The 18,427-nt window shown below is 41.3% G+C and overlaps 1 protein-coding gene across 4 annotated transcripts in view; it reads right to left on the bottom strand.

Annotated features, from left to right (window-relative positions):
• Nucleotides 1-18,427, bottom strand: part of PHF21B (PHD finger protein 21B) — a 121,596-nt gene that overhangs the window by 27,195 nt on the left and 75,974 nt on the right. The gene's annotated exons all lie outside the window — the stretch shown is intronic.

Raw genomic sequence — 18,427 nt, 5'->3', positions numbered from 1 at the left:
TCAAATGGAAAAGATCCCACACATTGAATGTGGTAGCCAGAGAAGGCTACTTTGCCCTAGAAAATTACCAGAGAGTGAGTTACAAAGGCCAGCTTTATAGGAGAGAGAGGACTGTAGGAACTGAGTCTAGATTACAACACAGCATTTTTCACTCTTTTTGTTGTTTGCTTGTATTTTATTTTCTTTCTCATTTTTTCCCTTTTTGATCTGATTTTTCTTGTGCAGCAAGATAGTTGTATAAACAGATATGCCTATATTCATTTACATATATTTTACCATGTTTAACATATATTGAATTACTTGCTATGTAGAGGAGGGGTTGGGGAGAAGGGAGGGAATTTGGAACACAAGATTTTTCAAGGGAAAATGTTGAAAAATTATCCTTGCATATGTTTTAAAAAAAAACTTCAATGAAAAAAGAAAATGATGGGAAAATGTTATAAACTTATAAGTCAGTCAATAATAATTTATTAAGCATTTACTATGTGCCAAACTCCAGTTCTAAGCACTGGAGATACAAAAAAGAATGAGACTCCCTATCTTCAAAGAGCTCATAGGCTAATGGTGTGCATGTGTGGGGGACACAACTAAACAAAATATGTACAATTAAGTTCTCTAAAGTATAAATAGGAAATACTTAACAGAAGGAAGGATTAAGAGGGGTGAGGAAGGCTTCCTGTGGAAGATGAGATTTTAGTTAGGACTTAAAACCAGGGAAGCCAGTAGGTTAAGACGAGGATGGAGCATTCTGGGCAGGGAGAATGATCAAAGCTGAGAGATGGAGTGTCTCGAAATTAGGAGGTTGATTTCCTGGATTCAAGAGTATGAGTCGGGGAATTGGGTGTAAAAAGTCTGAAAAAATAAGAGGGGGCAGATTAAGAGTGGCTTTTAAGGCCAAACAGATCATTTAGTATTTGTCCTTAACGGTGAGAGGGAGCCAATAGATTTTATTGAGTAGGGGGGATGACATAATCAGATGTGTGTTTTAGGGAAATTTTTAAAGGCTGAAGGAGGATGACTGAAGTGAGGAGAGATTAGAGGCAGGCACCTTTCTCCCAGCAGCTATCACAATGGTGTGAAGAGGGTCAGCATCTGGATATCAGAAAAATAAGGGGATATATTAGATGGAACAGAAGTAAAGTCTACAGACATTGAAGAGAAATTGGCTGTGGGAGAAAGGGGGAAAGGTGTGGTGAGAGATGCTGAGGAATCCAGGTTGATTTCAATGTGGCAATGCTGAGGACTTTTGAGGACAGAGGTACCCTGATCAATAAAGGGAGGGTTTAGGGGGAAAGAGAATGAATCTTGCTTTAGATATGTCGATGAAATGCTTATCATGAGTACATTTTTTTCCTCAGAGACATTCTCAGAGATATAGAATTCATTCATATACTTAGCATAGCAGAGTACTAAAAACCAGGTTATGGCCAAAGTCCTTGTTTAGCAACAGCCTGGATGAAAGGGAAAGCAGTCAGTGGGTTAGTAGAGTGGAAGCTTCCTGAGGGTTTTTTTCCGTTTGTATAGGCAATACCTAGTACCAGACTAGCACTTAATGAACTGAGCTTTACTCCTTTCTCATTCTCCCTTCTTTATGGGAGATTCAGCATGTGGAGATACTTAATGCCTCAATAATTTTCAGACTTTTTTCTGTTTAAACTTGAAAAAGAACCATCTGTCTGTTAGTTTTAATTAGTTAATTAAAATCAAGTTGCTCAAAGATCGGGGTCCATTCTTAAACCGAAGGAGGAGGCATTGGTTTCACAGGGACTCCTCCCCATTTCTTTGGTAGCTGGACGCTTCTAAAGCACTGGCCAAGATGCCCCCAGGAATATGAAATTTGGAAGATTTCCCACTTATTCCATGAGTTCTTTGTTTTTGTCTTTCTTTTGTCTTTATTATAAGCAGCTGCCAAGGATGCCAGCACTTCACTGACTGGAAATAACTTTTATGTAGCACTTATTATGTGCCAAGCACTGTGCCAAGCTCTTTATAATTATCTCATTTGAAATGTAAGATGTCTACTGAACATGCAGGTTGAGATGTCTAAAAAGCAATTGGAAATGAGAGACTGAAGAGTCTCTCTAAACTCAGGTCACAGACTTAGAGGAGGTACACAGGGCTCACTCAAGAACAGATTTAGAGAGGGTATGGGAGGACCATTTAATCTTAGAGAAGACTTAGAGAAGGTGCAGGGGGACCACAGTAATAGATTTAGAGCTGGAAGGGGCTTCAGAGACTATTTAGCCAAATGCTTATATTTTACAAAGGAGAAAACTTGAGACCTAAAAAGATTTATCACACAGATAGTAATTTGAACCTAGGTCTTTTGACTCCAAAAATCAGTAATTTTTTCCAGGGGAAAGGAAGAGTGAAAAAGGCTTTATTTAGATTTTGCAATCAGGTAAGAGAGAAGATGGTGAAATATGGAAAGTGCAAAGAAGGCTCTGGTCCCTGACAATTGTCAGCACTCTCTCCTGCTATGTATTATACCTATCTGTGCACATATATACACACACATTGGCAAAGACGTTTGTCTTTGTGTCCACAGCACCAAGCTTGTGGCCCCGTACTAATTTATTAAGTTGGTACTTAGTAAATTTTCACTGAACGGACTGAATGACATTCAATCTGGGCCATGTTCCATTTGTCTTTACATCCTCCCTTCAGCTTTCCTACTTCTCCCAGACATGTCCCCCACCCCCAAAGAAACTAGCTTAGCCACGTTCTTACAAACCTTTAATTAACAAGCAGCAAAGACATGCTTCCTGGCGATGTCTGACCTTTCCTCACTTTGTCAGAATTTATTGATACCGGCAGAAACAATCATTGCAAAGGTTATTTTATGAGGGCTGGATACTTTATAGTAGCACTTTTGTCAAGATAAATGAGTTTCTTATGACTACATCTACAATTCTAAGTATTTTAATAATAATTTTCAAAAGGGGACCTTAAAAGTCAAAGATAACTTTTAACCTCTCTCTAGTTTGCAGGCTACCTTGGGTGGCCTGGAAACCCCTGGAATTCTCTTGACAAAGCGAGACTGGATGGATGAGGAGAGTGGGGGGAAGGGAGGAAGCTAGGGTCAGAGTCAGCAATTGCTGGTTCTTACAGCCTTGGGCATTTTCTCCTATATGGGAGGGGGGAGGAAGAAATAATCAATAATAACTCACATTTATACTGAGCTTTATAATCTATTATTACTATTACTACTAGTAATAAAGAATCATGGACTTTTAGAACCTCATAATCTACAAAGAACAAAAATTGCAAGTGGCAAAAAGGGCAATACAAAGGGTGGCCGCAACATGTCACTAGGTACCTCAATGGTTTACCAGACTTGCTCCAGAACATGTGGGATCAGAAAAGGGGTCGGGCCGGCCCAACTCACAAAAGCGGGGAGCAACATACCCTATTTCTCACCTTTGCCAAAGTACAGAGTATTGTTGAAAGAATATATGAAGAATTTTAGGGAGACAAATCGGAAGATCCATCATGAAGGATTTATGCCAGAATATGAACATGAATCACACAGATTGAGTAGATGGAGGCAGATTGTTGAGTGGTGATCTTGGAAGGAAGTGCTACTTTAACTGTTTAATAAATGCATGCTGGCTGACACCAATAAAATCATGGACCCTTCAAAGTATATCCTATAAATTTCAATATGTAACAAGTTTACATATATTTCAAAAGATCCTTGCTTTCATTAACATGGATGCACCTTTCCCACTTAGAGCAACAGTTTTTTGTGCCTCAGTTGATATTTTCTTTCTTTTTAAAATTTTTATAGTATTTTACTTTTCTATATACATGTAAAGATAGTTTTCAACATTCATTTTTGTAAGACTTAAAGAGCTGAATTCTTCATCCTTCTTCCCTTACCTTCCCCCTGCCTAAGACAGCAAGATTCTGATATAGATGTGTGCAATCCTTTTAAACATATTTCCATATTTTTCATGTTGTACAAAAACCATCAGATCAAAAGGAAAGAAACCATTAAAAAGAAAAACAAATGAAAAAAGGTGAAAATACTATGCTGTGATCCACATTCAGTCTTCGTAATTCTCTCTTTGGATGCAGAGGATATTTTCCATCTCAAGTCTATTGCGATTGCCTTGAATCACTTCATTGTTGAGAAAAGTCAAGTCCATCATAGTTCATCATCATATCTTATTTCTATGTACAAAGTTCTCCTGATTCCGCTCACTTCACTCAGCATCATGTCATGTCTCTCCAGACTTTTCTGAAATCAGCCTGCTCATCATTTCTTATAGAACAATAATATTCCATTCCATTCATATACCATAACCTATTTGGCATTCTCCAACTAATGAGCATTCCCAATTCCTTGCCTCTACAAAAAAGGGTTTTTACAAACATTCTTGCATTTGTGGGTCCTTTGCTCTCATGATTTCTTTGGGATATGAACCCAGTAGTGAGACTGCTGGATCAAAGGGTATGTACAATTTTACAGCCCTTTGGGCATGATTTCAAATTGCTCCCCAGAATGGTTGGATCATCTTGCAAACCCTTCCAACAATGCACTAGTGCCCCAATTTTCCCACATCTCCAACACTAATCATATTTTCCTGTCATCTTAACCAATCTCAGTATTCTTCTCTCACCTGGAGGCCATACTTTTGGTGATGGGAACAAATATTACTAACAATAATGGCAGACGTTTCTCAATAGCTTTATGATTTACCAAGTACTTTCCAAGCAGCAGGGAGGAAGGGAAGTAAATTCTATGGATGGCATCCAATCCAACAAACCTTCATTGAAGACTAACGACATGCTAGGTGTGGTGCTTCAGATTGGAGGAGCAATCTTAAAGTGAGCACCTTTCATAAGAGTGACGGACGTTGGGCAAGTCACTTCATTTCCCCATGTCTCGGTTTTCTTCTTTGTAAAGTGCTGGGAGCTTGCCTTGATCATCAGAGAGGTCTCTTTTTGATCTAGATTTTCATGATCTTCTATGACTTGCTCACAATAACACAACTAGTAAGCGTCAGATGTAGAATTCAAGTCCAGACCCAGAACTCTTTGCTCCACGCCATTGCCTCTCCAAAAATCTCCTGAATAGATTTGAACCTTAAACCTCAATATGTAATAAAAGTAGCTAATTGTCATCACAAACATCCTCTTGGGGAGCATAGTAACAGCACCATTCTATACATAAGGAAATAGACTTAGAGAAGTGAAATGACTTGGCCCATATGACATAGCTCCAGAATAGTAAAACCAGGCCCTCAGTCTCAGGTCTCTTGGGGCCAGGTCAGATTCTTTCTGCTTGAGAGACACATGGAATCCTTCCACTAAGACCAGATTAAGGACCCTTATGGTCACTGCCACCTAAAGTTCACAAGGAAAGTGAAATCCTATATTTCATCATCCCTTTGAAAACCCTCAACTATGCTACATTTTTCACACATTTAACTCTAGAGTCTAGTAGAGTCTTCTTACAGAAAAACAGCATCAGAAGCAATTGTCATAAATGTGCCTGGTCAGGTCTGTACTCAATGTTGACAACAGCCAACAGCCACAGGATGGGAGAATGATGAGGGCTCAAATTGCCATGGTAATGATGAGGTGGAGCATTCTGAACCAGAAGAGGGGAGAATTGGGGATGATACTGCAATCTGTGTGATTTGGGCTTACTTTGTCTTCTTCCCTAGCTTCACTAATCTTCCCACATGAGGATGCTCTTCATCACTGAGACATGTTTGCAGCTCAGGAAATAGCCCATGGGTCTAAACTGGACAATCCCATGGACCTTGCTTCTAGGGTGTGATTTTAGCACCATACTAGAGTTAAATGTGCCTGGATCTACAGCGTGTTCTGCATAAAAAACCCTGAGGCCAGAAGCTAGGCTCTGCTAATCACTGCCTTGTGACCTTCCTCATTATGGGTACCTATTTCTTCATTTGTGAAAAGATAAAGATACAGACCTTCCAGGTCTGGTGGCAAGATCAGAGAAGAGACCTATAAAGAGTCCTTTGCAAACTCAGGGTAGTCCTATAAAAATCAACTCCCGTTGCTACATGTCCCATAAACAATACATCCCTGAACTTGGGTGAGGAGTATTTCACTATATCTAGTCCAACAACCTTTCTGAAGCAGAAATTTCCTCCACGGCACCTAAGACAAACATTGCACACCTTCTGCCTCAACTCTCCCCAGGATGGGGGGCTTACTCTCAAAACAAGACAACCCAATCAATGGTTGGTTAACTCTCACCGTTATTAAGTTGTTCCTTCTATTAATCCCAAATCAGTTTTTTGGAATTTTATGCAGTGACCATAGAGCTCCCTAAAGAACTAGCTCTGTAGACTATTATTTCAAGACTCATATTCCCAACTGGACCACATGTGCCTGAAATAATAAAAACAAATATTTTGGTGTAGAGTTTACAAAGTGCCTTACATCACAATCTCCTTTGAGCTCCACAACAACCCTAGGAGACAGGGACCACAGGAACCTCCCATTTTATAGACTGGAAACTGTAGCACCAAAGAGTAAAGTTTGATACAGAGGTGCAAGAGAGAAAAGGCTGAAAAGGCATGCTGGAGATAGATTGGAGATGGTCAGGAACAGTGGACTAATTACACATTTGGCTCCCCAGTAAGCTGAAGCCCATGCACACAGTGAGTGCTTTAAAATCTGTCATTAACTTAAATTGCTAGTCATGGCAAAGGTTCGTAGAACTTGATGGCATCCAGGACACATAGGCAAGGTGTGCTGACAATAACCTGTAGCTTTGACCAGGAAGCTGCACCTGCAATCTCAACATGCCAGGGTAATTGTCCACTCTGGGGCAACCTGCAGGAAGTCCAGAAAGCCCAGCCCATTCCACAGGCAGTGTTCTTGATGTGCTCCATGCTCACCAGGGAGCCATTTCTAATCAGGAGACAGGAAAACACACAAGTGATGATTTGGAAGTTGATGAGAAGCCTCTTACCAGAAACCCCTGCCCTCACCATTGCAAAGTTGATTAATAAACATGCAGGGAGATTATATGATGTCGCCGAAGAGGTAATGTACCCCTAAAAGGCCAAGGAAGGATGCCCTGACCTGTGCTGCAACATCTCCATTCCAGTTTGGGCTTTGCCAGGAAAGTGGACTGGGGAGGAAGAGACTTGGCACACACACACCACTGCAGGGACTGGCATCCCTCTGAAGTCTCATGACTCCAAAGGAGCCAACGTTTTACACAAACAGCTGACTTTGGGGAAGCCAGGGAAGCCAGCTTGATTTTCCATTCCCCTTCACACATTCAACATCCTAGACTCTCATCTGTTGGGTCTTGCCCTTCACTCTCCCACTTTTGTGCATTCACCTAGGTCATCTGCTATTCCTGAAAGACACTCCCTCTGCTTTCTAGCCTGCTGAAATCTTTAGATTTTTCTGGAGCACTTTGGATCACAGGATAACACAGAGTACACAGTTCTGCTGCAGACTGGGTGACACATTTAGAACTTCTGAGAAATTCAGAAATTTATCTCAGGTAGTAGAGGAAAGAAGAGATGTGAGAAGCACATGATGTGACTATCAAAAAAGGAATTAAAAAAAAAAACTTGGTTTTGAATGTCTGTTCCCATATTTACAAGGTTACATGACACTTCCCTGGTCAGAGCCCAGCTTTCCCTCTTTATAACATCCCTGTACTGCCTGATGGTTCCAAGGGTGTAACTTTGCATCTCATTCTTATGGGGTTGAACTAGATGATTTTTAAGCGACCTCTTTCAGCTATAAATCTATGATCTAGAGCATAAAACTTAAAATGGCCAAACATGGAACACAAAAGAACAGCAGAGCCAGAAAGGATGAGGAGGGTACAGAGGCAGTGAGAGTGGAAAGCAGGAGACATTAAGGTGGGAGGTGGGAGGACATTAAGAAGCAATACCACAGCAGACTATTTAGAATAAAAGGGTTAAGGAAATTCTTTTGTTCCATAAATTAAAATTTTAGTAAATAAATTTTTTTAAAAATAGAAGAGATTTGGCAAACTTAAATGATCTCCCTGGCAGAAACAAAATCTGGAGTGAAGCAGTATGGGAAAAGTAGGGAAGGGACTTAGGATAGAGAGGGCTGATTTGACCCAAGGACTGGTACCATAAGCAGAAGGAACTGTCCAACAGGTAGCAAGGTCTGAATATTAGCGCAGAAATCTGAGCGAGAGAAAAGAAACTAAAATCCCCCATAGCAATAATTCCAGCAATAGCTAATTAGCCAGTGATTCTAAAGTGCTCTAAAACTTACAAAGTACTTATATACTTATATGTATATGTATACATAGATACATAGATATGGATGATATATATCATGGATATGTAGTGTGTGTGTGTGTGTGTGTGTGTGTGTGTGTGTGACTAAATCCTTGAATGTACACACTCATGGCCTGCCTGGATTTCTGCAATGATCTCTTGGCTACTCTGCATCTCAGTGCTAAGTCTCAGAGTTAAGATTGGAATACAGGTCCTCTGGTCTATGACTGCACTTCCCACTATCATCATAACTTCTTTTCCCAAAGAAAATTCAGGGAGACCATATTCAGCTCAATTAAAGTTGGCCTGACAAATCTGTCCCATAATGCTGTTGTCTAGAAGGCCACCTGTGGGGAACAGCACAATCATGCTCCAAAAAGGACTGATTCCCTGAGTTTCTTCCAGTTCTGGAATACTATATATGTTCAGGGCTCCCCAATTTCCAACTTTCTGCCACTCTGTGGGTACTGCTCTGGTTTCTTTGCTCAGAACCTAGCACATAGAAGCTTAATAAATGCTTCAAGAATGAATGAATGAATGACCAGTCCCAGCTGGTAACATCCTCTCACTGGGGACCTGCAGGCTGAGACAGGAATTCTCTTACTCACTGGAGAAGACAGAGTCTAAAGAATGTAATCCCGAAGGCTCTAGATAATTAGCAGCTCACTGTCCCTCCGTCCTACCCTCATGTCTGAGTGCTTCTACTTCATTAAACCTCGAGAACAATGTTTTCCCCCATCTCTATTATCCTAAATCCAGCCTGGACCTTCCCTACGGTTGCTGACTCCTGCCTGCTCACAATGAATCCATGAATCTCTTCAGTGTCTAGTCCCATTAATCTGCTTCCCTATCACTCTCCTGTCGGTGAAGGGAGGCCGGTGTAACACAAAGGAAAGCTTTGTGTTCCAGTTCTGTCCGATGTGCTGCCTACTGCTGGTTTGTGACCTTGGCCGAGTCACGGACCCCTATATTCTGGCTTCCATGGACTGAAGGGGGACACTTGATGGACACTGCTGCTCTGACACCAGAGGTCCTAAAGTCCAGATTAGCCCTAAATCTGAGGAAGCCTCCATGTTCCCATTAACCCTTGCATGCTCAGCCCAAGCCAAGAGCCCACCTCCGAGTCTGGATGGCTGTGGATAGAGGGAACCCCCTTCCTCCCTACCGCCCCCTCTCCTTTGGTGTGGCTCTACTTACTGGAAGGGACAACCAATTAGTGCTGCCAGAAGTCTCAGCCCTGGAGGAATAGAGGAGGAAAGAAATGCATGTCGGTGCAGAGTGGGGGAGCTGCCCAGTGTCGGACCTCAAGCTCATAGAGACCCTCCCAGGGCCAGACCGAGAAGGGTAGGCAGCAGGGCTGGGCCACAGCACACCCTCAGCGTCTGCAGCCCCCATGGCTCCCCAGGCACACTTCAGCATCCCTCCTGTGGTATCTGGTCCCTCCGAATCCCCTCCATTGGCACACAGAGGGAAGGAGGTGCTTACTGCCTTTGGCACTCTGCAGTCCTGGGCGGAGAGAGCAGCCTACATGGAGCACCAGGACGTCTCTAAAGTCCCCCTCGCATCTCATGGTCCGGTTCTAAAGCCCCTGCCAGCTCTGGCATTCCCTGTTCTAAGTTCCCTCCCATCTCTTAACATTTTCTCTCCTTAGGTCCCTCCCAGTTCTGACATCCCCTGTTCTAAGCCCCTTCCCAGCTCTCATAGACCCTGTTCTAAGGTTCCTCTCATCTCTGACAGCCCCTTTTCTAAGGCCGCTTCCAGCTCTGACATCTCTGTCCTAAGCCCCTCTCAGCTCTGACAGCTCTTATTCTAAGGTCTTTCCAAGCTCAAACATTGTCTAATCTGAGGTTGCCCCTAGTTACCATCCCAATTGCAGTGACTCTCTTAACTCTCCAGCATAAAGATAATTAATGGGTGTCTCATAAAAACCACCCATTCAATGGTTTGGCCCTGCCTGGGCAGCATGCAAAACTGATCATCCACTTGGGTTTTCCTCTGTGGGTAGTTAGTCTCCTTGGATGGAGGGAGAGCCAGGTTTGCTTCTTTGAAGATTCCATTGATAGGAAAGCTCTCTTTGGATTAAATCCTGCCTGGGACCTTTGGTGGTCACAGGTCTCCCAGTTTTATACCCAACTTGATATATTAGTCCTTAGAGGATTATCAACTCTACGTGGAATTGTCACCGATTCCTCAAAAAGGAAGCCCAAGCCAGCAGAGCGCAGACATGCAGAGAATCAGGGTTTATTCTGAGCTCCAAAATATGGCTCCTTCAGCTTCAATACTTAGTGTTGGGCATGTTTGACCTGGCACAGACACAGGCAGGGGGTGATTACACCCCTACTACTACCCTGAGGCCAGCAGAAGAACCCCACAATTGAGTCTCAGGCACTTAGAGGGCATCTTGGCAACCAAGGCACAGACTACTGGTTCTCCAGCCCCTAACAAGCATTGATAGGTATATATCATTTCCCTATCCCCCTCCCTCCAAAACATCCCCAAACCTTTGATGATCCTCATCTTCTTCCTCAAGGGTAAATGCCAATCCATCTACATTGCATTTAAAGCTATCTGGGATGGGACTCAACTATAGCTCTCCAAACTTATTTGAAACACCTTGCTAATAATAAGAATGCACAACATGTTCTTTACCAATGTTCAACACTGATAACAGTACTTGATAGGGCACAGCCCAAGGTCAAATGCCAGACCCTGGGGTTCCAGGGCCTTGGTGTCCTGTTTGGTGTGGCTTGGTAGCCTGCATGGCCTCGTGATCTCCAACACTTCCCCACTCTTTGGAGTTGCAGGTCACTTGGTGTCCCCGTCTGGAGTTTCCAGATCACTTTGGAGACACCTGTCTTGTGGTTCTAGCCACAGAAGAGAAGCGCACAGAAGACTGGAGACTTGAATACAAGTCCTTGGACTTAAAATTCATCCATCCCATCTCACACCACCTCATTGGCAGGCTCTCCTCCTTAGCTTCTCCACTAAGACCAAGGCCACACTGACAGGCTCTCCAGAAAGCTGCCCAGCCCCAGGAAGGAGATCATAAAGAATTTGGACTTTAAGCCCTGGCTACTCTTCTGGTGATTACTGAACTGAACAAAGGCTGCCTGAAAGACCCCCAAGAAGCTGAAACAAAGAACATTACAGATAAATATTATCTGACGTTTATATACTGCCTATTGTGTGAATGTCACAGTACCAAGGGCTGTATACTGATTAATAATAACTAGCATTTAGGGTACCTACTAGGTACCAGTCACTGTAATATTCAAGTTAGGGAAATTCATAAAAAGTGTTAGCATTTACACCAACTGCTGTCAGCCAGTAACTGTGCAAAGCACTTTACATATATCTATCATAACTGGGATATATGGCACCTACTATGTGCCAGTAATTGTTCTCCTCAATGTACTTTTATTGATGTGACAGTTTGCAAGGATCACACCTAATATGTGCCAGTCGTTCTGAAAAAAACTTTCCAGATATAAATTAGTAGTAATAACCCCTATTATATTCCAGTCACTGATCCAAGCATTATACACATTTTAAAATTCATAGCTACCATTTGATAGAACTACTATGTGCCACTCAAGTAATTACATACTGCCAAGTATGTGCCTGTCACAATTCTCAGAACTTTCCATAGGTAAATAAGAGCTGACTTTTAAGGTGCCTACTATGTACCAGTCAATATAGAAGGGAATTCACAGAAATTCATAAAAAATAGTAGCATTTATGCCACCTGCTGTGAACCAGTCACTGTGCAAAGCACTTTACATTTGTACATTATAACTGGGATTTATGGCACCTACTATGTCCCAGTAATTGTCCGACTCAATGGACATTTATTAATAGTAAGGTTTCCAATCATACCACATACTATGTGCCATTCATTTTACAAATTCTTTCCAGATAATAATAGCTAGCATATAGTCCCTCTGACTCTTGCAAGTATAATCCAGAAATGACTTCTCATACCCAGCATTTTATACCACCTACTGTGTGCCAGTAACCATATGAAACACTCTCTATTCCAATAGCTAGTATTTACATATTGCCAAATATGTGCCTGTCACTATTTTAAGTACTTTCCATAGATAAATGATAGCTAACATTTACATAGTGCTGTTGTGGTAAGGGAGCCCTCTGCTAGTGGCTGCTGGAGGTCTAACTCAGACCTGTAGAATGGATCTCTTCATTTGAGAGGATGATGAGGATACAAGGAGGCTGAGAGGCAGTTGCTATTCTCTGACCATTCATTCCACCGAGAGGCAGTTGCTGTTCTCTGACTTCTCCTCAGCGCGGCAGTTGCGGACCCTCTGACTTCTCCACCGAGAGGCAACAGTTGCGGTTCTCTGACTTCTCCACAGCGCAGCAGTTGCGGACCCTCTGACTTCTCCACCAAGAGGCCGTTGTGTTGCCTGACCTCTCTCCTCTTCTCTCTGCCTCCACTTTATTTCATTCCCAGTCCACAAGCAACACTGAGTCAGTAAAGACTGCCCCACAACTCCCTCAAGTGTCACAATCCACAGCTGCTGAGGCGCTCGGAGAATTCACTTTGCCCTCTCACCCAGGTATGCTCCATAACATACCTAGCCCTTATTTTCCACTTACTCTTTCCATGCATTATACAGAACTTACCAATCATACCTAGCACTTTATCCTACCTCCTATGTGCCAGTAACCATGTGAAACACTATCCATATATTCCAATATCTAGTATTTACATACTGCCAAATGTGTGCCTGTCGCTCTTCTAAAGACTTTCCATAGATAAATAGCTTAACATTTACATCCTCCCTACCATGTGGTAGTCATTGTACTACGGGTTCCATATTTATTAATAATAATAATAATAACGACCATTTATGGTACCTACTATGCAGGTCATTGTGGAAGGGAATTCCGATGAAAAGTATAGAAAGAGTTTGCCTTGATACCACCTGCTGTGAGCCATTCACTGAGAAACTTGAAATGTATTGATCATGACTGGGATTTATGGCACCTACTGTGTGCTAACAATTATCCTTGGAAATGTACATTTATCAATACTATTGGTTTACATTGATAGCACCTACTAAGTGCCAATCACTTTGCAAAGAACATTCCAGGTATTCCCAAAATTATCTAGCATTCGTAGCAATTATTTACAGTGATGGTGCCAAGCATTATACAGAAAAGAATAATCATAACTAAAATTCGATAACACCTACTATATGCAAGGCATCACGTGAAACACTCTCTCAATATTCATCATACCTAGTATTTACAGACTGCCAAATATGTGCCTTTCACTGTTCCAAGGAATTTCCATATCTAAATAATGGCTTACATTTAAATACTGCCTACTGTGTGACTGCCATTGTGCTAAAGGTTGTATAGTTATTAATAATGATAACTAGCATTTATGGTACCTACTATGTACCAGTTATTGTAGAAGGGAATTCACCGAAATTCATAAAACATGTTAGCCTTTAGACCACCTGCTGTGAACCATTCACTGTGCAAAGCACTTTACATTTATTGATCATAACCGGGATTTATGGCACTTACTAGGTGCCAGTAATTGTTCTGCTGTATGTACATTTATTATTAGTAATATTTTGCATTTCTAACATCTACAATGTGACATTCATTTTGCAAAAAAAACTTTCCAAATATTAATACTAACACCTAGCATTTATAGCCCCTATTCTCTTCCAATCACTGTCCCAAGCATTATACACAATGTAAAACTCATAGATACCATTTTATATCATCTACTATATGCCACTCGCCATGCTCCCCACACTTTCCATATTAATAATTGCTAGTATTTACACATTGTCAAATATGTGCCTGTCATAATGGTACCTACTATGTACCAGTCACTATAATATTAGATTTAGGGAAATTTATTGAAGGTGTTAGCATTTACACCAACTGCTATCAGCTAGTAACTGTGCAAAGCACTTTACCTATATCGATCATAACTGGGATTTATGGCACCTACTATGTGCCAGTAATTGTTCTCCTCAATGTACATTTAGTGAGGTGACAGTTTGCAAGGATCACACCTAATATGTGCCAGTCGTTCTGAAAAAAAACTGTCTAGACATCAATAGTGAGAGTAATCATTTATAACCCCTATTATATTCCAGTCACTGATGCAAGCATTATACACAATTTAAAATTCATAGCTACCATTTGCTAGAACTACTATGTGCCACTCACTGTGTGAAACACTCTATTAGTAATTGCTATTAATTAATACTGCCAAGTATGTGCCTGTCACAATTCTAAGCACATTCCATAGGTAAATAAGAGCTGACATTTAAGGTGCCTACTATATACCAGTCAATATAGAAGGGAATTCACAGAAATTCATAAAAAATAGTAGCATTTATCCCACCTACTGTGAACCAGCCACTGTGCAAAGCACTTAAAACTGGGATTTATGGCACCTACTATGTCCCAGTAATTGTCTGACTCAATGGACATTTATTAATAGTAAGTTTTCCAATCATACCACATACTATACGCCATTCATTTTACAAATTCTTTCCAGATATTAATAATAATAGCTAGCATATAGTCCCTGTTACTCTTGCAAATATTATCCAGAAATGACTACTCATACCCAGCATTTTATACCACCTACTGTGTGCCAGTAACCATATGAAACACTCTCTATTCCAAAAGCTAGTATTTACATACTGCCAAATATGTGCCTGTCACTATTTTAAGTACTTTCCATAGATAAATAATAGCTAACATTTACATAGTGCTATTGTGGTAAGGGAGCCCCTTGCTAGTGACTGCTGGAGATCTAACTCAGACCTGTAGAATGGATCTCTTCATTTGAGAGGATGATGAAGATACAAGGAGGCTGAGAGGCAGCTGCCGTTCTCTGACCATTCATTCCACCAAAGGCAGTGGGTGTTCTCTGACTTCTCCACTGAGCCCCAGTTGGGTTCTCTGACCTCCCACTAAGAGGCAGTTGCCGTTCTCTGACTTCTCCACAGAGCAGCAATTGCGTTCCCTTACCTCCCCACCAAGAGGCTGTTGCCTTGTCTGACCTCTCCTCTATGCCTCCACTTTATTTCATTCCCAGTCCACAAGCAACACTGTGTCAGTAATTCCCTCAGGTGTCACAATCCACAGCTACTGAGGCTCTAGGATGTAATGGGCTGAAGCTCAGATAAGCACTTTTCTCAGCCTCTTCCAAGTTGTGACATTCCTTATTCTAAGCTATCTTTCAGATCTAATATTCTATGATCATCAAATTCAGCAAGAGAATATGCTGCCATGGGCATTTTTTACACAAAAAATTACATTAATTCATGAAATCTAATTTCAAGTAAAGTCACTTCACTGACAAATTTGCTTTCTCCTCAGATCTTTGAGATTAAAAAAAAAACACTAATTTACAAAATCTAACTTCAAATGGGCTAGGTGCTTAACTCCTCTCTTCTTTGTCTGATTTTATCATCTTTCTCCCCATATGAGGCAATGAGGGGTCCTGCCTATCAGAGAATCTGGCCAAGGATCTCCACCACCACCTCAGATTTTCCAGTGATAATATGGGTCCATTGACCCATTATCTACTCTATAGGTCTAGTAAAACAATGAGGCTTTCAAAAGAATGAAACTGGCATAAAACTTTAATAAAAGAGATGGGGGGAGAAAAGGGAGGGGGAGAAGGGAAAGATAGAAGGAAGAGAGGAAGGAGGAAGGGAGGAAGGAAGGAGGAGGGAGGGAAGAGTAAGAAAGGGAGAGAGGGAGGAAGGAAGGAAAGAAGGAAATGAGGGAGGGATGGAGGAAAGAGGAAGGGAGGGAAAACAGAAGGAAGAAAGAAAAGAAAGAAGGGAGGGAAATAGGAAAGAAGGAAGGCAGGGAGGGAGAGAGGGAGGAATATAGGAGGGAAGGAAGGAAGGGAGAGAAAGAGGAAGGAAGGAAAGAAGGAAGAGAGAGAGAGGGGAGAAAGGAAAGATGGAAGATGATCCTTGTTTCTCTTTTCTTCCTGTTCTAGAGGCAGCTGGTAGTGCAGTGTATTAAGCTGGGCTTAAAGTCAGCAAGTCCTGAGCTTAGGGACACACAGTAAGTATCTCAGGCTAGATCTGGACATGACACTTACTCTCTGCTTCAGTTTCCTAAGTGTAAGCCACAAAATTGGACAAATAATAGTACTTATATTCCAGCATTGTTGTAGGGATCAAATGAGATAATATTTGTAAAAATTGCTTAACATAGCATCTAGAACAAGTAGGTATTATATCAATGTTGAATTTATAGTCCCTTCTCTGGAAAAGGCCCAATTCTTTGTCCATTTTTGCCACCTACCTCAGACAGATTCTACATGTGTGCATGCATGTGTATGTGCCTAAATTCTAGAGATTATCTGATTTCATAATCTAGACAATAGGCATTCCTTATCCACTTGATTTTTCCTGGGTGGATGGCTAGATCAAACTCTTTTGAGTGCTTATATGTCTCTTCTAGGAGGATCTACAGTGTTCTGGGAGTTAAAACAAACAGCACAATATCATCTGCAATGAGGAATTCCTAGAAGACTTCATATCACTTGAACTCTGTGTTGGATCTCTGGATGAAAATGATGAACATGTTTGGCAAAGTCATCTCTATTTCCTTTCACGAGAAATGTTTATGATCAGAAAATCATCCAACAGGTTGTCTCAGTATTTATGTCTTTTTAGACTCTGGAATAAGTTTTATGTATGGATAGGAGACATCTTGTTGAAAGAGAGCCTTCAAAGGAAGCATTTTGCTTTATGGAATCAAATATGTTTTTATAATGGACAAATAATAAATACAGTGTGAATGATTCTTGAAACAATTTTATATAGATGGAAAAGTAGGTTGGTAGCTGTTGATGTGCTTTTGATTGTTATTTCTCAGTATTACTGGGGTCTGCATTTCCCCCCATTCTTTTTAGAAAGTCTTTTTCATGCTCCTCCTCATTGTATTCCATCATCTTTCTCCTTTGACTGTACAAATGAGTTTAAAGCCTAAACTCGGTTGTCTTTGGTCATCATTTCTCTCAGCTTGGGCAAATATTTGCTGACTGGGTTGTTTGTAGACTTCTCCTTTTTAGATTCTTTTTGGCCTTATTGATTTACAATGGTTAAGCATGTGAAAGAAATCACTGTAGTCTGTGACTATGTCCATTTTTGTTCTTAATATACCTTAAGCTTATCTATAAATAAGTCTCTTCCTTCCAACTGTTAGAACTGATTTGGGAATAAGGGGTAGAATTTTTAAACAGAGACAAAGAATCAATTTTAGAAATTCTATTCTTTACTCCCAAGTCAGTTCCCCATGGTTACAATGAACAGGTAGCAAATTTTGATTTTCAGATTTTAACAGAAGTTTTCATTCCATAAATACAACAACAATTCAGTTATCCAGAGGAGCAAAATGAGGGGGAGGGGAAGTTAAGTCATCATAGCCCAAGACTCCTCCCATCTTTGACATTCTATGTCTTAAGAGCTCTCACATCTGCCAGTTTCTGTTCTAAGATCCCTCTCGGCTCAATCATTGCTTATTCTGAGGTCCTTCTCAGCTCTGACTTTCTATGATTTCAATTTGCATCATATTTATACTGTGACACTTCTTTAGTAACCACAAGCTTATTCCAAACTCCAACCTTCCCTCTCAGAATCCCAAAAATACTAAGACACCAACTCGCATCAGATCCAAAAATAACTAAGTGAACACATGCTTCTGTTCTGAAGGAACTGACGAGAAACTGGAAGTAAAGGAAAATGGACCTTGTCCAAATGGCCCCAACTGAAAATATAGTTGTTCTATTTGTGGCTCTGAAGGTCTCCAAGCTGGTGCTTTTCTCTCTTCCTTCTTTAAATTGCACTTTAAGGGCCTTTGGAAGCATCCGAGCCACTGGCTGGAAATAAACATTTGTGGGGGTTGTCATGTTAGCTAGTTGATGTACCTCAGAAACAAATTTCCCATTGGCGGGATCCCAGATAACTGGTGCATTTGAAGTTATGTGCACTCCTGCTCATGGGAGACAGGCAGCTGAGCCCAGCCATGGGACGAGGCCATACAACCCTACCTGCAGCCCGATGGAAGGCAAAGGGACCTGGAAGATGCTTAGGAAGACTGGGTTCTGATTTGAATTCTCTCACAACTCACTGGGGAAT

This window comes from Sarcophilus harrisii, chromosome 5 (genome assembly GCF_902635505.1).
Source record: "Sarcophilus harrisii chromosome 5, mSarHar1.11, whole genome shotgun sequence".
Taxonomy (NCBI): Eukaryota; Metazoa; Chordata; class Mammalia; order Dasyuromorphia; family Dasyuridae; genus Sarcophilus; species Sarcophilus harrisii.
This window is presented reverse-complemented; position numbering and strand designations above follow the sequence as displayed.